Raw genomic sequence first — 16,814 nt, 5'->3', positions numbered from 1 at the left:
TTTGCATTTTCCCCAAACTTTAAAGATCACATTTCTTATTATATGATTCTGGAAGCTTTTATGTACTTTTGCCTTCTGGTACCACAAATACACATACCAACCAAATCTATTATCATGTCCTTCTAAATCTAATAAATCTGTGTCTTTTTAATATTACCCAACCCCAGATCCAGCAAATGCAAGAAGCTTCATAATATAATGTTAAATCTGGTAAGGAAAAGCCACCTCTGTCTTTAAGATCTGTTAATAATTTATATTTTATTCTTGGCTTCTTACCTTGCCAGATAAATCTTGCAATATCCTTCTGCCACTCTTTGAAGCAACTCACATTGCATATCACTGGGATTGATTGAAACAAAAATAACATTTTTGGCAATAAGTTCATCTTGATTACCGATATTTTTCCTAATAATGATAGATTTTTTCTTGTTCTGAGATATTTTTTATTAGGAGCTTGGTTTTGTTTTTATTCAATAAAGCCTGTTACTTGTCCAAATTCTTGTATTTTTTTTTTTACTACTTATACTAATGAATTTATAGGGTCTTCCACCATGACCACCAGATAATCTGCAAATGCTTTCAATTTATATGCTTTATTTCCTACTGTTATTCTAATGGTTTCATCTGCTCTTTTATTCCTCACCAGGACAGTAAAATAAACAGTAATGGTGACAGCGGACATCCCTGTCTTGTCCCTTTCGTTATTTTACATTCTTCTGTGATTATGTTATTAATTATTAAACTTGCTTGTTACTCTGAGTAAATGGCTTCTATTCCTCTTTTAAACATATCTCCGAAATTCATCTCTTCCAGGACCTTAAGCATAAAAGTCCATGAAACATTATCAAAGGCTTTTTCAGCATCAATAAATATTATAGCTGCCTGTTTTTCATTTCTTACCTCCAGATAAATTATGTCTATTACATTCCTTATATTATCCTTCATGTGTTGCCCTGGAAGAAATCCTGTTTGATCTTGATGAATTATTTCTAACAATATGTTCTTCATTCTGTTAGCTAATATATTTGTGTACTATTTAATTGCATCCTATTCACTATTTAATAGTGAAATTGGTCTATAATTTTTTTACCTCCAAAGTATCTGTCTCTTGCTTTGGAATCAGAGTAATAAAAGCCTCTTTCCATGTCTTTGGTATTTTCCCTGCAATTAATATTTCATTCATTACATTTTGTAACCGTTGAATTAAAAAACTTTAATAGCATTTGAAACCTCTGAAGTGTTAATTGGTGCATTTAAAGTAATTAACTTTTCATTTAGAATTTTTGGCATTTTTTGTCAAATATATCTTTCAATTTCTATTTTATTTTCTGATCCAGCTTGATATAGGTCTGCAAAATATTTAATAAATTGTTTTCTGATTTCTATTGGATTATCAGTTATTTTCCCTTCTGTTTTTATTTTATTTATCAAACTATTTGCTTTTCTTTTATTTAATTGCCATGCAAACAGCTTCCCTGGCTTGTTAGCATGTTCAAAGATTTTCTGTTTCATTCTTATTATTTTCCACTCTACTTGGTTTATTATTATTGAATATTGTGCTTGTAGTATTTTAATTGCTTGTTTTATTGTTTCCTTCTTAGGTTTGTTTACTAACTCTCCTTTTTAAATAGTTCTTCAATATTTCTTTTTTCTTCTGTTCTCTAATCTTCTTGTGGTATGCATTCTGATTTATGAAAAAAAACTCTAATTACCGCTTTACTAGCATCCCATACTATTTGCATATCTGTACCTTTGTTACAATTTAACTCAATTTAACTAGCAATTCTTCATTCAGTCTCTATCTAAACGGTGTATTCCTTTCTCCTTTTATTTCTATAGGTTTTGAATTATGGTCCAATAGAGTTCTTCGTAATATTTCTGCCCTTTTTATCATTAAGGATATTTCTTTGGAGGCCCATACTGAGACGATCCAGCCACTGGACCAGTGGACTTCAGAGAAGAAAGTATATTCTCTATCCAACAGGTGTTTAAATATCCAAACATCATTAAATTTAAATTTTCTATCAGATTAAAGAAGGTTAATGGTAGTTTCCCTTCCTTAGATTCAGTTTTTCTTATTGTTCTGTGCATTTCAAGTTAAACTACTTCGTTCATATCTATCATTACTATCATATTCTGGTTTGTGTATTCTAAAATATTATTTTCTAATTTTTAAAATAATTCTGATTTCTTTTCATTAGAGTCATAAATTCCAACTATTATTAACTTTTCCTAGTTCATCTTTAATTAAGAGTTCGGCTCTAATTTTGACCTAATATACAAAATCACTCCTCGTTTTTTAGTTTTATCTGAGGTTATAAATTCCATTCCAATCCTTTTATTCATCAATATTCTCCTGTGTCTTTTAGCCACGTGTTTCTTTCAAGCAAATTGTATCTAGATTCTGTTTTAATATTACATGTTCAATTCTATGCCTTTTTGTTTTATTACTTAGTCCATTTACATTCTAGCTTAATATCCTCAAATCAGCCATGTTTAATTTAGTTATTCAAGTCTTGTCTTTTCCTTTTTTTACCTTTTACCTTTTCCTTTTTATTCCCTTCCTCTTCTTCTTCTGTGCTATTATCTGTTATTTCTTGCTCCTGCCCTCCTACTGCTCATGCTGTATGGACTGAGTTATCCCAGACCCTCCCGTGACCTTTCCAGAGCCCAGTAAGCAAGGAAAACCTTCTGGGTGCGCGGGTATTTGTGGGAAATTAATAAATGGAGAGTGGTGAACGGTGGGTTTCCTCTTATTACCCCACCTATGCACAGTAGCAATTGCATACGTGAAAGCAGTCTAAGAGGCAGTTGCCTGTAACTCCCTTGAAATAAATGAAGTTTAGAATGGAGCTGTGCCTTTTCTGGGAGAGGAGGAAGTCTGGAGTTTTTATCTCAGGTGAGAGCTGGGGAACGAGTCACATCCAAGTTTTATTTTTGTAAGTGCTTCCTAGTGGATTTTCTCCTTGGTGTTTTCCTCTGCTGTGTGTTTGTGATCAACAAGGCTGGTCAAGGGTGCCATGTACCTAGGCCAGGCAGAGGCACCGACTTGCACATGCGTGACATCATGTGTGTGACGTTGCATTATTGGAGGGAGGCCCAGTGTAGTGTGGCTTCAATGGCTGGCAGCTCCTCCTCTCTAGTGCTCAGGAGAAGCTGGCCAGTGAAGCCGTGTTGTGCTGGGCCCCATGCTCAGTTTCCTCCACACCCTCAACATTGAGGGGTCCCAGCCCATGCCCAACAGATATTGGGAGGGGAGGGCTGAAGGCAACTTAGCCCCATAGAGTTGGCACACCTGAGGCCAGGGTAAAGGAGGGTGGGACTGCCATCCCTGGATGATAGGTTGGGGGACATACGGGGTGGATGAAGGTATATAGTATGGAGTAGGAGAGCAAAACCTTTGCCCCTTTGCTTGGCCTGCTGCACTTCAGAATCAGGGGATTCTGCTCAGCCAGCCCCCTGGCCTGGTATTTTTGTTGCTAAATCTTTATTAATTATTTATTATTATTATTATTATTGAATTATTATACAAATACAAACATTTCAACTGAATACACAAAGAAAGAAAAGGAAAACAAAACAAATGCAAACAATAAAAAACATAAGTATAATACAAGGTAACTATAATAGCCATTCCAGGATGTCATTTCTCTACCTGAATACTGACCCTTCTGGGGTGAATCTCTTTCTATTATACTTTTAGTTTTTGATTTTGACTTCCATCAACCTCACAGTGGTTCATTTCCTATATGGTAACTAGTACCATTTCTCTGTGTTTCAATATATTCCTTATCTTGGTATGAGACATTTTCCCACTTATGGGATTATTCTAAACACAACCAAACATTGGTTGTTGAATCTTGACTCGATAGGTGGTATTTAGACAATCCCATTCCTTCTGGACTATTTTATTTTACTTGTTCCTTAAGGAAAATGCAATCTTGCTTGTTCTTCTCAACTTTTTTTTTTTAAAATGATATCTATTGGGAATTTAAATGATATTTACAGAAAAGAGAAAAGAAAGAAAAGCAAAGAGAAAAGAGATTAAACAATACAAATCAATAAAAAAATAAAAATAAAAAGTACCAAACATACCATACACCAAAATCAAAAACAAGAACAAAAAAATAAATTTAAAAACAAATCCAATATTCCCATACCCTTATCTTCATTAACTTATTTCCTTGACCTCCTCACACCTCCCTTTTTTGTATTCTAATTATTAATTATCTCAGCAAATCCTTTCCATCTTTCACTGTATTCTGTCCTTTAGTTGTCTTAATTTATTTTAGCCTTATCTTACCATAAAAAACCCTAAAACTTAAAAACTTATTTATACATAACTCCTTATAACATTTCTACTATAGCCTAATAGTTTCATTCCAAGATTTTCCTAACAGTCGTTAATTTTGCAATATTTCTCTAAATGAATTTTTAAACTTTCTGCCAATCTTCATCCACTGTCTCTTCTTCCTGGTCTAGGGTTCTGTCAGTCCTTTCTTTCTGTTCCATCTAGTCCATCAACCTGGTGATCTTGTGTCCGATGCTCTTAACTCTTTTCCATGTCCCTTCTGCAGATCTTCTTCATAATTGTACCTGCACTTTACTTTGTCTTCTGCTGGTCTTGTTCTTAATTTCCTTCATTTGTCTCTAAGGAGTAGATCTCGGGGGAACAACCTAAGAGTGTCTTTATCCCTTCTCGGCCGGTCAGCCCGTTCTCCATGGTTAGCACTAAAATCCAAAAAATATTCCAAAACATACTTCAATGCCCCTCCAAAGTTGAGTGCCTCGACCACTCCAATCTCCTCCTGGCCTAAAACCAAATCCCAAAGGTCAGAGCATCCCTGCATAGGAGGATCTGACCAACTTGCCATCTCCAGTCCTGACAGGACTCCGTCTCTCCAAGTCTGCCTCACTCCAAATTCAGTCCTCAGAAATGACAGCTTATGCTCCTGCAGGGCCGCATCTCTCTCAACTTGTATTACTTGAGGTTCAACAACAACCTCCTCCTTTGTCTTCTCCGCAACTTGCCCTGTCAGGGCAGATTCCTGGGTCAGTTGTTGAGCAGGTTCTATATCAGTGGTCACTGTTTGACCGAAATTATCAATTGCAGTAGTCATCAAATCCATCTTCGCATGAAGCTGCTCCAACAAAGCACTTGTTCTGCACAAAGCAGACACTAAGGTTTCCTGTGTCAACATTCTTATCCAAGGTCAGAGCCTGTTTCTCACGCTCTCTAATCTCTACAGCTGTAGAGTTCCCCAGGTCCACTCCAACAACAGTTCAAAAGCTCCCTCTAGAGGAAACAATTTCTATTTGTATCCATCCTTTTACAAGCAGATCCAGCAACAAAATTGCTTTTGTTTTTCAAATCTTTGTTCCTTTTTAGTGCAAAAGGAAACATTGGAATCAATATGTTTCTCTTATTTAACTATCTGTCAACATGCGTTATTATTCACAGTCAATGAACTTTCCCCAAACGTCTATCTTTGACAGCCCGTTCCCAGGTTCAAGACGATAGAAATTTATCTTTCTTTACTCCCTCTCCTGCAGGCTTGAACAATTTAAGATTTCCCCCCTCTTCTCCTGCTTCCAAGGGGGGGTTGTAATTTTAACCTATGGAAATTTAGTCCTTTACAGATGACTTTCCAGACTTTAGCTTGTGATGTCTTTGCTTCAAGCTGTTTACAAAAGCGGAAGGTGGACTTCCTGTTTAGACCTTCCCGCTCCGGTGCCAAATTACGAAGTTTAATAATCCAATTTTCCGTTCTACTCACGGGTACTTGTTTAGAGTCCAATTGTCCACAGGAAAAAAGTCAGCGCTCTCTGACAACAGCAATGCGGCTTCACTCCGTGAAAAGAGCAATCGATTCGAAGCACCGCGCCGCTCACCCCACGTCGCTCCGGATCCCCGTAGTTGGGTTTCCCCGCGAGTAGGGGAGGCACTAAAGGTGCCAGCCGAATCCCAGGTCCACAGGCTTCTCCCGCTTGTGGTTTTTTATGGGTCTCCGCCTCGCCGTGGCGGTCCAGACCCTGATTTTCACGGATCAGAGGAAGCCCGCCATTGCCGGTGGCGCTAACCCGGAAGTCTCTGTTCTTCTCAACTTTTCAGCGGCTTTTGATACTGGAATATCTCAGGGAAGTGTGGATTGAGGCCACTGTGCTTGTGGTTCTGCTCTTACCTCCAGGGCCATTTCCAGACAGCAGTTATGGACAGAAAAAAGCAAGTATTTCAAAATTATTTTCCCTTAATAATATTTAGTTTGGCAGTATACCTGAAGGAGCGTCTCCACCCACATCATTCTGCCCAGATACTGAGGTCCAGCTCCGAGGGCCTTCTGGCGGTTCCCTCACTGCGAGAAGCCAAGTTACAGGGAATCAGGCAGAGGGCCTTCTCGGTAGTGGCACCTGCCCTGTGGAATGCCATCCTATCAGATGTCAAGGAAAAAAACAACTATCGGACTTTTAGAAGGCATCTGAAGGCAGCCCTGTTTAGAGAAGCTTTTAATACTGGATGAATCAGCCAGATGGGCGGGGTATAAATACATTATATTATTATTATTATTATTATTATTATTATTATTATATTGGTTTGCAAGTCCCATTGAGTTTAATGGGTTTACTCCTCAGTAAGTGTGCATACTTGGGCACATGCCTACTTGGCAGTAAGTCTCACAAGGGGACTTACTTCCAGGTAAATGTAGTTAGGATCAGGGTTTTTATTAATGATACAGAATTAATTCAGTATAATTTAATGAATGGCAGTCTCTTCTGCATTAGACTACAAACTCTTCAAGGGTAGATTTCAAATTGAACTTTGGAGAGTTCTGCAACTATACAGTGCAGTTACTACAGCTGTTCAAAATTGTACGTCACACCTGCTAGGTTTGAATTGCCATCTTTCTTTCCAGAGAAAGGCAGAACAGGAGAGTGGCACAATACTTTATGTACGTCTCACCCATTCCCAGAACATCTTTTTCATGAATGCTAGTTGATTCAGCACAAATAGTTACAACTTTTATTTATTTCTGAATAATAATCCAAAGAGTGTTAGGACAAACAATGCACATACCACCACACAAAGTTACATAAACACACACAGTTCAGGAGCATCTCGTGCTCTGGTCCAGGGGGTCACGAAGAGTCGGACACAACTAAACGACTAAACAACAACAAAGGATCTAGTGAAGTTTTCTTTAAGAGCGGACACACCACTGCTTCCTTCAGTTCCCCTGGGAATGTCCCCCTGCCAAGGGACAAATGATAATTTCAACCAGGGGGGTCCATGTGAAATATGGACACGCCCTAATCAGCCAAGACGGACACGGATCAAGGAGGCAGATGGTGGGCCTACAAGCTTGGAGGAATCTATCCACATCAGCAGGGAGTATCCGATCAAAATGGTCCAACACTGGACCCAAAGTCAGTCGAGGGACCTCCAGTTCAGTCACTGTATCTAAATTGGCAGGGAGGTCACAGGACTTTCTCCGCAAAAAAGCTCCCAAATGCCTCACAGCTGTGGGTCAAATTTGTGCTTAAATTTGGTTGTCCTCCTAAGGACCTTATCGACCTAATTATTCTAAAAAGTTGTGCTGGGCGAGAGCTAGCGGATGCAATGGAAGCTGCGAAGTAAGAAAATATAAGAGGACAATTAATTAAAACAAACAGTGCCCAAATCATTTTGAAATGAGAAGAAATTCTGGGCTGTAAGACAGGTAACTAAATAAGATATGAAACTCAACTGCTCCTAATGTGCTCCAAATGGAGGACATAGATGATGCCTTCCTGGAACAGATGGCCAAGCATGCAAAAGGAAGGGAGATAGTAGTAATGGGGGACTTCAATTACCCGGATATTTGTTGGATGTCAAACTCAGCCAAGAGCATAAGGTCAAACAGATTCCTCACTGGCCTTGCAGACAACTTCATTGTCCAGAAAGTGGGAGAAGCAACAAGAGGAACAGCCATTTTAGATCTGGTCCTAACCAATGTTGATGACCTGGTTAGTGGGGTAGAAGAAGGAGGCAGGTTCTGTGAAGGCCTAGTCACTGCCCCCCGGAAAACACCAAAGCCCTCCCTTAAGTTTTCTGTTCTCATATTTTTGAAAGCTACCTGCTTCCCTTATATATCAGGAAAAGCAAGCTGGCAGTATTCTCCCCAAATAGCTGGGTAGTAATTGAACCTGCAGGCAGACTTGGATTTGCAGACAACGACTGCTGCAGATGATCTTGGCTTGGAGGGACAACAATATTTTTCATTCATTATAGGGTGCCACAGACTGCCATCTTCATGTGCCTGCATACTGGAATTTTAGGTTTGCACAATTAAAGCGGATGAAAGGTTTCTGTCACCTTAGTGCAACAAACCCAGTTTAAAGAAGAATCTGACCTTTTGTTTTTTGGGAAGTGATGGGGAAATGCATTGAAAAGAGTGGGATGAAGGAATGATATCCCACAAGAAAACAGTCACAATGTTCAATAAAGACCAGCTACAATCTCACTTCCACGCACGTTTTATGCAAGCAAATCAGGATGAATGCTCCATAGAAAGTTCATCTGGAGGGACCCAGTCTTGTTCTGCTATTGCTCCACTCTGTTGCAAGAGGTCCTTTGTTCTTAATTCAGCCTTCAAATTCCTCCCCACAATATGTGTGCAGGCAGATCCTATGCATGCTTATTTAGAAGTAACTCCTACTTTATTTAAGGGGGTTTACTTTGAAGTAACCTTATATGTGTCTACTCATAAGTAAGCCCCATTGAGTTAAATGGTGCCAGGACTGCTATTTTGAGGTTCTGCTTAGGGTTTTACTTTGCAAAAGGTGTTTACTCTGAAATAAGTCCAAGTTCAGTGTGAATAACTCCCATGTAGCTGTGTATGGGTTCAGGACCTAAGTGCCCTGAAGGATTTCCACACCACCTACTTCTGAACTCAAACTGCCAAGGGAGAGGGCCACACCTGTACGTTGTGAAGGATCTGGGATTTCCTTGCAGGAAAAATTAACTTGGGCTGAAGCAGTTAATTAAGGAAAGTAGAACTCTGAACTTTTGCAAGCTCTGCAAAGTTCTACTTGGGTACTGGGGAGGACCCTAAAAAAAGAGCCCAGTAGCAAATATTACAGCGGTGCCCCCAAGACGAATGCCTCGCAAGACGAAAAACCCGCTAGACGAAAGGGTTTTCCGTTTTTCGATGCGCTTCGCAAGACGAATTTCCCTATGGGCTTGCTTTGCAAGACGAAAACGTCTTGCGAGTCTTGCGATTTTTTTCGCTCCCCCACTTTTTCTAAGCCACTAAGCCGCTAATAGCCTTTTAGCCGCTAAGCCTTTAATAGCCGCTAAACCGCTAATAGCGCTAATCCGCTAATAGGGTTGCTTCGCAAGACGAAAAAACCGCTAGATGAAGAGACTTGCGGAACGGATTATTTTTGTCTTGCGAGGCACCACTGTATTTCACTTTCTCTTCTATTTTCCCCCAAACACGAAGCATTGCAATAAAAGCATGAAGCTGCTTCATCTCCGCCTTTCTCTTTCTTTCCCGCCACGCGCCTCCCACTCTGCTTACCTGCAGAGCCAGCTCCACGGATCACGCAGCTTGCTATCCCAACCTGCCCCTGCTCAGGCTGAAACTGGCACACCATTCGAGTTTCCCCCAATCTCTGCTGCCCCCAACACAATTTCTTTCCCAAGAGATGTTTCCACTTAATTGCACATTTCCCTCCTGAGCTGCCCTGAGCAGCCTCCTGCCATTTAAAACCGGTCTAAGGTTTCTCCCTTTCCTTCTCACTCTGCTTTTGCCTTTGCAGCTTTCCCAGTTACTTGCAAGCAAAGGGCACCGACTTAACCACCTTTAAGCTGCATGTTTTGAGTTCCCCTGACCTCTATGGCAGGGAGAAGTGCCTATGTAATTTCCACTGAAAACCAGTGTTTCTAAGTGTGCTAAGCAGTGTGCCGTGGCACCTTGGGGTGACTTGAATGCTGTCCCTCTTTCCTTCCCTCCCTCCTCGGAGGCCCTCTCGCATCTCTGCCTCCCAAAGGCTTGCACAGCTGTTTGTTGCAGCAGCCCTGGCTACAAGCTCCCCAGGGGAATGGTGCCTGGGGCTGGCCAGGGGTGCTTCCCAGGCCCCTGTGGGGCAGTGTGAAGAGGCACCCCTTTGGGGGGGAGGGAGGCAACTCAGAGACCAGGGGTGGCAGCTGCAGCTGCCCAGAGGACTCCCAAGGAGAGGGGAGAAGAGAGAGGCTGCCAGCTCTGCAGGCAAGGGGTGACATAACTGGGCTCCTGAGTCCCACAGGGGTGCCACAGAAAGAATATGGTTGGTCAAGGGAGCCGTGGACCCAAAAAAGGTTGAAAACCTCTACCTTAGCGTATTTACTCACTGCAGCTTACTCCCAAACAGGCTTGCAGAGGGCTGCAGGTTAATGCTGGCTTTGAAAACTCTTATTAAGAAAGATGGCATGTTCCTGGAGCACAGCTCACAACATGCTTGGAGACTTGCATGCACACTAGACCTTTAAAGCACATGCAAAACACATTCCTTCCCTCAAAGAATTCTGGGCACTGTAGCTTACCCCTCCCAAAGTTGCAATTCCTAACAACCCTTAGCGAAGTACAGTGGCCAGGATTCTTTGAGGTACAGAAGGATGTGTTTCCAATGTGGTTAGCAGGCATAGTGTGTATGCCACAATCCTGCTGAATTTGACAAATCAAAGGCTGAGGACCCATACACACTTATCTGGGAGTAGTTTCCACTCGCCTGTTCTACTTCAGAGTAGAAGTGCATGGAATTGCACTCTTACACATGCAACCCCGGCAAGTAAGCCCCCTGAACTCAGTACGATTTACCTCTTGGAGTAGATTTGTTTTATTTAAAAGCCTTGAGCTATGAGGGGCTGAGCAATGTGGGGCTTTGTAGGTTAAAAAAAAATCACACTTTGAATTGAGGAATTGGGCTCAGAAACAAATTGGCAGCCAGTGCAGTTGGGCAACAAATGGAGTTGTATGTTCAGATCACCAGTTCTTAATTGATAGTCCACTGAATTCTGCGCTGGATAGTTTTTGAGCAGTCTTCAAAAGCAGGCCAACATTACAGTGATCTAACCTAGAGGTAGAGAGGTTAATCTAATGACAGACAGGTGGTGCAGCATGTGATAGAAAGTGACTGAAAGACAGACAGACAGTGTGCAACCCTATACATTTCTTCTCAGAAGTAAGTCCCTGGAGCTTAGTGAGACTTACTCCTAGATACTGTAAGTAAAGGATTGCAGCATGAGCTATGCATTAGCCTCACATTCAAATCAGCTCAGTAGGTGCCCTGGGGAAGCCCTGCTCTCTCTCATCTGGCTTATGGAATAGTAATACTTGCCTTAAAGCCTTCTTGCAAGGATTCTAACAGGATAATGTGTGTGAAGCACATCAAACCACTGCCGGATTACCAAATAGGCAGAGTAGGATTACCAATATGGCGGATTACCAAATAGGTGGCTCAAAATAGTATCAATTTGATCTTGAAACAAAATTACAATCAAGCTTTCTTAGTTCCATGTTACCCCACTATAGCAAATGAACAAGGGAGCCCCTGAGACTCAGATTGCCTAGGGGCCTCCACAGGGTTTAATTGGGCACTGCATCAAATGCTTAACATGCTATTTACATACTCAGCAGAGTTGACTTTGGTTCAGATACCCACTGGCTCACAAAGCTCACCCTGAGCTACCTGCCCCCTCTCAGTCTAGCAGCGCTGCTGCCAGGATAAAACAGGGAAAGGCCCTGAGCTTGTTGGAAGAATTGTGGGGTAAGGACATAAATGAAACAAACACACCCATTTCTACTCCCTCTTCATCACTCTGCTAGGGGGTCTAGTCGGTGTGCTAAGCTGACCGACTCAAGTCAGGTTTTACTTGGACATCTGAAAAAACTGATCATTCACACAGAGCAAACTCTGTCGGCTTCAGGCGGTTACATTTTGACAGGTCTGCCCCCTGGTTCTCCCAGGAAGCCAACGCGCCACTTCTCCCGGGAATTGGGCTTTGCCAGGAGGCATGTCTTTGACAGACGTCAGCCTGGCACTAGGGGAGTCTCGAACGGCTGATTCCTTTCTCTGCAAGCAGGGTGAACACCTCTCCAGAGGCGGACTTTGACCCGCAGAATCTTGCTTTTCAGATAACCAATCCAACTTGCACAATAAATGGGAAGGTAATGCATTGGATACAAGCTGTTGTCATGTAAATATCTATCTATCTATCTATCTATCTATCTATCTCTATATATGTAAGTGTATTCAATTTAGAATGTACCATTTTTTCATCTTGCAAAACTGTGCCAACCAAGCCTTGTGAATTAAGGCCAAGGTTGCAGTTTCGATCCCTGTATGGGACCCCTGCATTGCAGGGGGTGAACTAGATGATCCCCAGGGTCCCTTCCAACTCAGCAATTCTACGATTCTATGAAGCCAGGGTGTTGGCTTTTTTTGGCTGGGAACAAGGAGACGCTTATTTCCTTCTGTTTGAAAGTGGGCTGTTGTACACTCTGATCTTATGCATGATTACCCTGAGGTAAGCCTGAGCTAAATGAGATTGACCATGCAATCCTACGCATATTCACTCAAAGGTCCGATGGTACTTACCTCAAGGTAAATTTTCCCAAGTTTACAGCCTTAGACCTAAAAAAAGCAGGCTTACGGTTGGAGTCAAGCAGCCTGACCCTATTATGCTTATTCAAAAACAAGTCCCACTGCATGCTGGGCAAAAGATTCCTGTACTGCAGGCAGCTGGACTAGATGACCCTCGGGATCCCTTCCATCTCAACAATTCTATGCTTCTATGAACTCAATAGGGCTTCATGGAGGTGTGCTGTGCTGCTGAATTTGCTCAAGACGGTTTCAAATAAGCACAGGATTGCGCTGAAAGTTGCACAAGGCTAAAGGAACAGATCTGGAGATTCCTTAAGGTTTGTGCAGCCGGGTCCTACCACCTATTCACTTAAGATCAATCCCCGTTGCGCTAAGTGGGAGTTACTCCCAAATAAACTGTGCTTAAATTCTGTATATTTGTGGGGCCGCAGTGCAACCACCTTGCTTTGAGCTCCTCCAGCTTAGCCTTTCCTTCTCTGCCTGCATTCACCAAGTACAGTCATTACCTCGGGTTAAAGTAGCTTCAGATTGAGCGTTTTCGGGTTGCGTTCCACATCAACCCAAAAGTAAGGGAATGGGTTACTTCCAGGTTTCGCTGCTTGCGCATGCGCTCAAAATGACGTCATGCGCATGTGCAGAAGCGGCGAATCACGACTCATGCATGCGCAGACGTGGGTTGCGTTCTGCTCAGGATGTGAACGGGGCTCCGGAAGGAATCCCGTTCGCATCCAGAGTTACCACTGTATCAAATTGTATCCTCGAAGAGCACTATTTCAAAGGTGCGCATACTGTACTGCATAGAAAACACACAGAAGACCTGGAAGCGCTCTCGTTATTTACTATTGAGAAGCAAGCCGATCACGCACATTAGCAAAATTCAACATGACTTAATGTTGCCGCGGTTGCTAAAAATCTCTTACTTTCCTAAAATATGTTTCAAATTCAATTATACATATATTTTTAATTCAGGTAGTAGCCATGTTGGTCTGACAGGGTCGAAATATATAATAAAAATTAAAAAATTGTCCAGTGGCACCTTAGAGACCAACTAAGTTTGTTCTTGGTATAAGCTTTCGTGTGCATGCCAGTATCTGAAGAAGTGTGCATGTGCACGAAAGCTGATACCAAGAACAAACTTAGTGGGTCTCTAAGGTGCCACTGGACAATTTTTGTTTTTTTAAGTTATCATGCACTTTTCAACAAAGGATTTTTCGAAGTGCAATATATCAAAACCACCCAAGCACTACACGTGACCCACGCGGTACACGGACCCCAGCAGGCCACTGATTCAGCACCAGAAATCCAGGCTCCCTCAATCCTGGGCGCCCGCGAGGCTGCAGTTCCTCAGCTCCGGCGTGTCAGCGCGGACTTGCTCCCCGCCTGCAGCCCGGCCTCGTCCTTCTCAAGCCGGAGCATCAGCCGCGATCGGAATGGTCAGCCGCTTGCACCTCTTCCTTCCCCGCGGGGCAAGGGCTGGGATCCCGGAGAGCAGCGGCGGGAAGAAGACCGGGAGCGCCGCGCGCCTTCGGGCCACTTTCAAATTTCGCGGGGCCGCTCAGCTGACATCCAGGGCCGGAGACGGCAGCAAGACACTTGCGCTTGCACGTCAGCCGGGAGAGAAAAGGGGGCGCGCCCTCCCCCCCTCTTGGCTCCGCCCCTTCTCCGCCCGCAAATCCGAGGCCTCGCTTCTCCTCGCCCGATTCACTTTCCCCTTCCGGGCTCCCGCTGGCACGTGGATTTGCAACGTGACTCTGCCCCCCCCCCCCGCCGCGCAACTGGGAAAGTTTTGCCCAATAAAAGCAGAGAGAGAAGCCCAGCGCCCGCTTGCAGAGGGACGAGGCGAAAATACGATTCTGCATGTGACTGAAAATAAGACTTGGTGCTGAGATGGGACTTGGATTGGTGCAATTAAGTGCAGATCAACTGATTTAATTGCTCAAGCCAATACCAGGTAGAAATACGAAAACTCTTCCTTTTAAGACATGTAAATACAGTAGTACGAAATGGCGATCTGCTTGAGGAGGGGAGAATATTCACAAAACGGGAGAAGGGAACCACTGGTTTGCATTTGCTATAACTGAGTTCTCTGCAGAATTGAGAGCTAGCTACTTGTCTGTGTGACCTGAAAGTTTGCATTTGCCTACATTACAGAATTTGGATAATGTGTGATCATGAACATAAGGAGAGCCTTGCTGGATCAGAGTAGAAACTCTCTCAACTCTCTCGCTCCAGATGCCTATCGGAAGCTGCATGCCAGACATTGCAAGGGGTTGGACTAGATGACCCTCGGGGTCTCTTCCATCTCCACAATCCTGTGTTTCTGTGACATGAGCACCGCAGATTCTCCCCACTCATGGTCATCAGAGGCATACCTTCTCCAAGACTGAAGCCACATCCATTATGATGAGCCCCTCTTGAGAGTCTTATTCTCCATTCATTTGTCTAACCGCCTTCTAAAGCCGTCCGCGTTGGTGGCAATCACTCCATCTTGTGGTCTCAGTTTCACAGTCTAACTGTGCACTGGCTTGTTTCACACATAATGCTAAGTCACAGTCGAAATAAACTTCACTTTAAGTTGCCACAGGAAGGAAACAAGGTCAGAAGGGGGTCACAGTCGGGAAAGGGTTGGGAAATGCTTCTCTAGACAATACTGGCGCCCCCCAGATTATGAGAAATCTTAGCAAGTCACTTGTGGGAGAAGAACTAGAAAGAGCTATCAGTAAAGACACCATGCAAATAAAATTAAAGTTCAGTATCTGGGTAGAAACACATGTACTCCCTTAATCATTTAGAGATGGTGAGTTTCATGAGAGAAGGCTGATAGCTTAGTAAAGTCATAAATCAAACTGGAACCTGGATGCAGAATACACCTTACACGTGACAACTGAGGACTAAGGATTCTTTATGTTAACTAATGGCACACCTCCATGGTGGAGCATATTTGTCACCCTATCACTTGTTGACTGTTTGCTATACTGTTTTCTCTCCCTATATATATATATTCCCTTCTCTATAACATGCATTAGATCACAAGCCTCCGGGTAGAGCTTGCCGTTGGGTTTTTTAAAAGACACTGCAAGTAAAAAATGAGCAGTTTGGGGTGCAAAGTTCTATTATAGCTTATGCCTTGCAGTCCTAGTTTTCTTCTTTACATTCCCCTTTACACAGGGGTTGATTTAAAAATGCAAACCTCCACACACCAAAGTCTGTTTTACCACTTGAAACTGTCACCTCATTTTGCTTCTGTAAACTGCATTGTATTTGAATTAATGTACAAGTTCCGTCCATAGTGTCTGATTAGTGAGGAATTCTTCACATATACAAATCACCAATGTAGTTATCAAATGATGAATGTACAGTTGTAAACCATCCCATGAGCATGTCTGCCTGCAGTTTAGATATAATATTTGGCATAGAATTTAGGTGAGTTTTGTGTCTCTGCTTAAGGCCTAAACTACATACAGTGATACAAACACCTCTGAGACTTTTCAGAGCACTCGGATTGGCTGCTTGTAAAAGGCTCAAGCTTTTGGAAGCTTTTGAACCTAATCGTTTGCAAAAGTTCCCAACTCTCTCTCTCTCTCTCTCTCTCTCTCTGTGTGTGTGTGTGTGTGTGTGTAGCCAGCTTCTCTATCAAAAAACTGCCTGCCTGTTTGCTTTTACCCCTCGTTAGATAAGACCTTTCTGTTCCAGTCCATAGCTTCTGGCTTTTCGTTTCCAGGGCTTTTGAAAAATAAATAAATTCAAATACACAATGTAGGGCAATGGTATAATCCAGGCCACGCCATCTTTAAAAATGTGGGTCAGACAAACTACCAAACATTTTACAACTGTTTAGAATGAGAGGAGAGGGGGAAACAAAGCACCAAGCCACACTGGGAACTGGGCCATTGAATGGGATATCCTCTTCTGAACCAGCTGGCTCTGTAGGAACATCCAAAAATTGTGAAGCCAAAAATAATGAGAGGATCTGAGAATGGAAAGAGAGAAGGGAGGGCCAAGTTTCAGCCACACTCCTGTGTGACCGTTCTTCTCTTGGAAGAGTCCAGAAGAGAGGACTCATTTTCCTCTCCCTCTTCTGTGATGCTGCGCTAGGATCCTTCTGGAGAATCTGAGTCACCCACAAGAGCTGCAGCTGGGGAGACAGGGAGAGAGGGGAAAGCGGAAGTTCAAAGCCCCGCCTGCCATTGCTG

The 16,814-nt window shown here is 42.8% G+C and overlaps 1 long non-coding RNA gene across 1 annotated transcript; it reads left to right on the top strand.

Moving 5' to 3' along the window:
• The first annotated feature begins 14,283 nt into the window (after nucleotides 1–14,283).
• LOC310707039 lies at nucleotides 14,284–15,990 on the top strand. Its single transcript, XR_014526287.1, has 2 exons — nucleotides 14,284–14,605; nucleotides 14,773–15,990. It is a non-coding gene; the product is annotated as an uncharacterized lncRNA (long non-coding RNA).
• Nucleotides 15,991–16,814: the final 824 nt, after the last annotated feature.

Source organism: Podarcis liolepis, assembly GCF_965112155.1.
Source record: "Podarcis liolepis genome assembly, chromosome: 5".
NCBI classification, from domain to species: Eukaryota; Metazoa; Chordata; class Lepidosauria; order Squamata; family Lacertidae; genus Podarcis; species Podarcis liolepis.
This window is presented reverse-complemented; position numbering and strand designations above follow the sequence as displayed.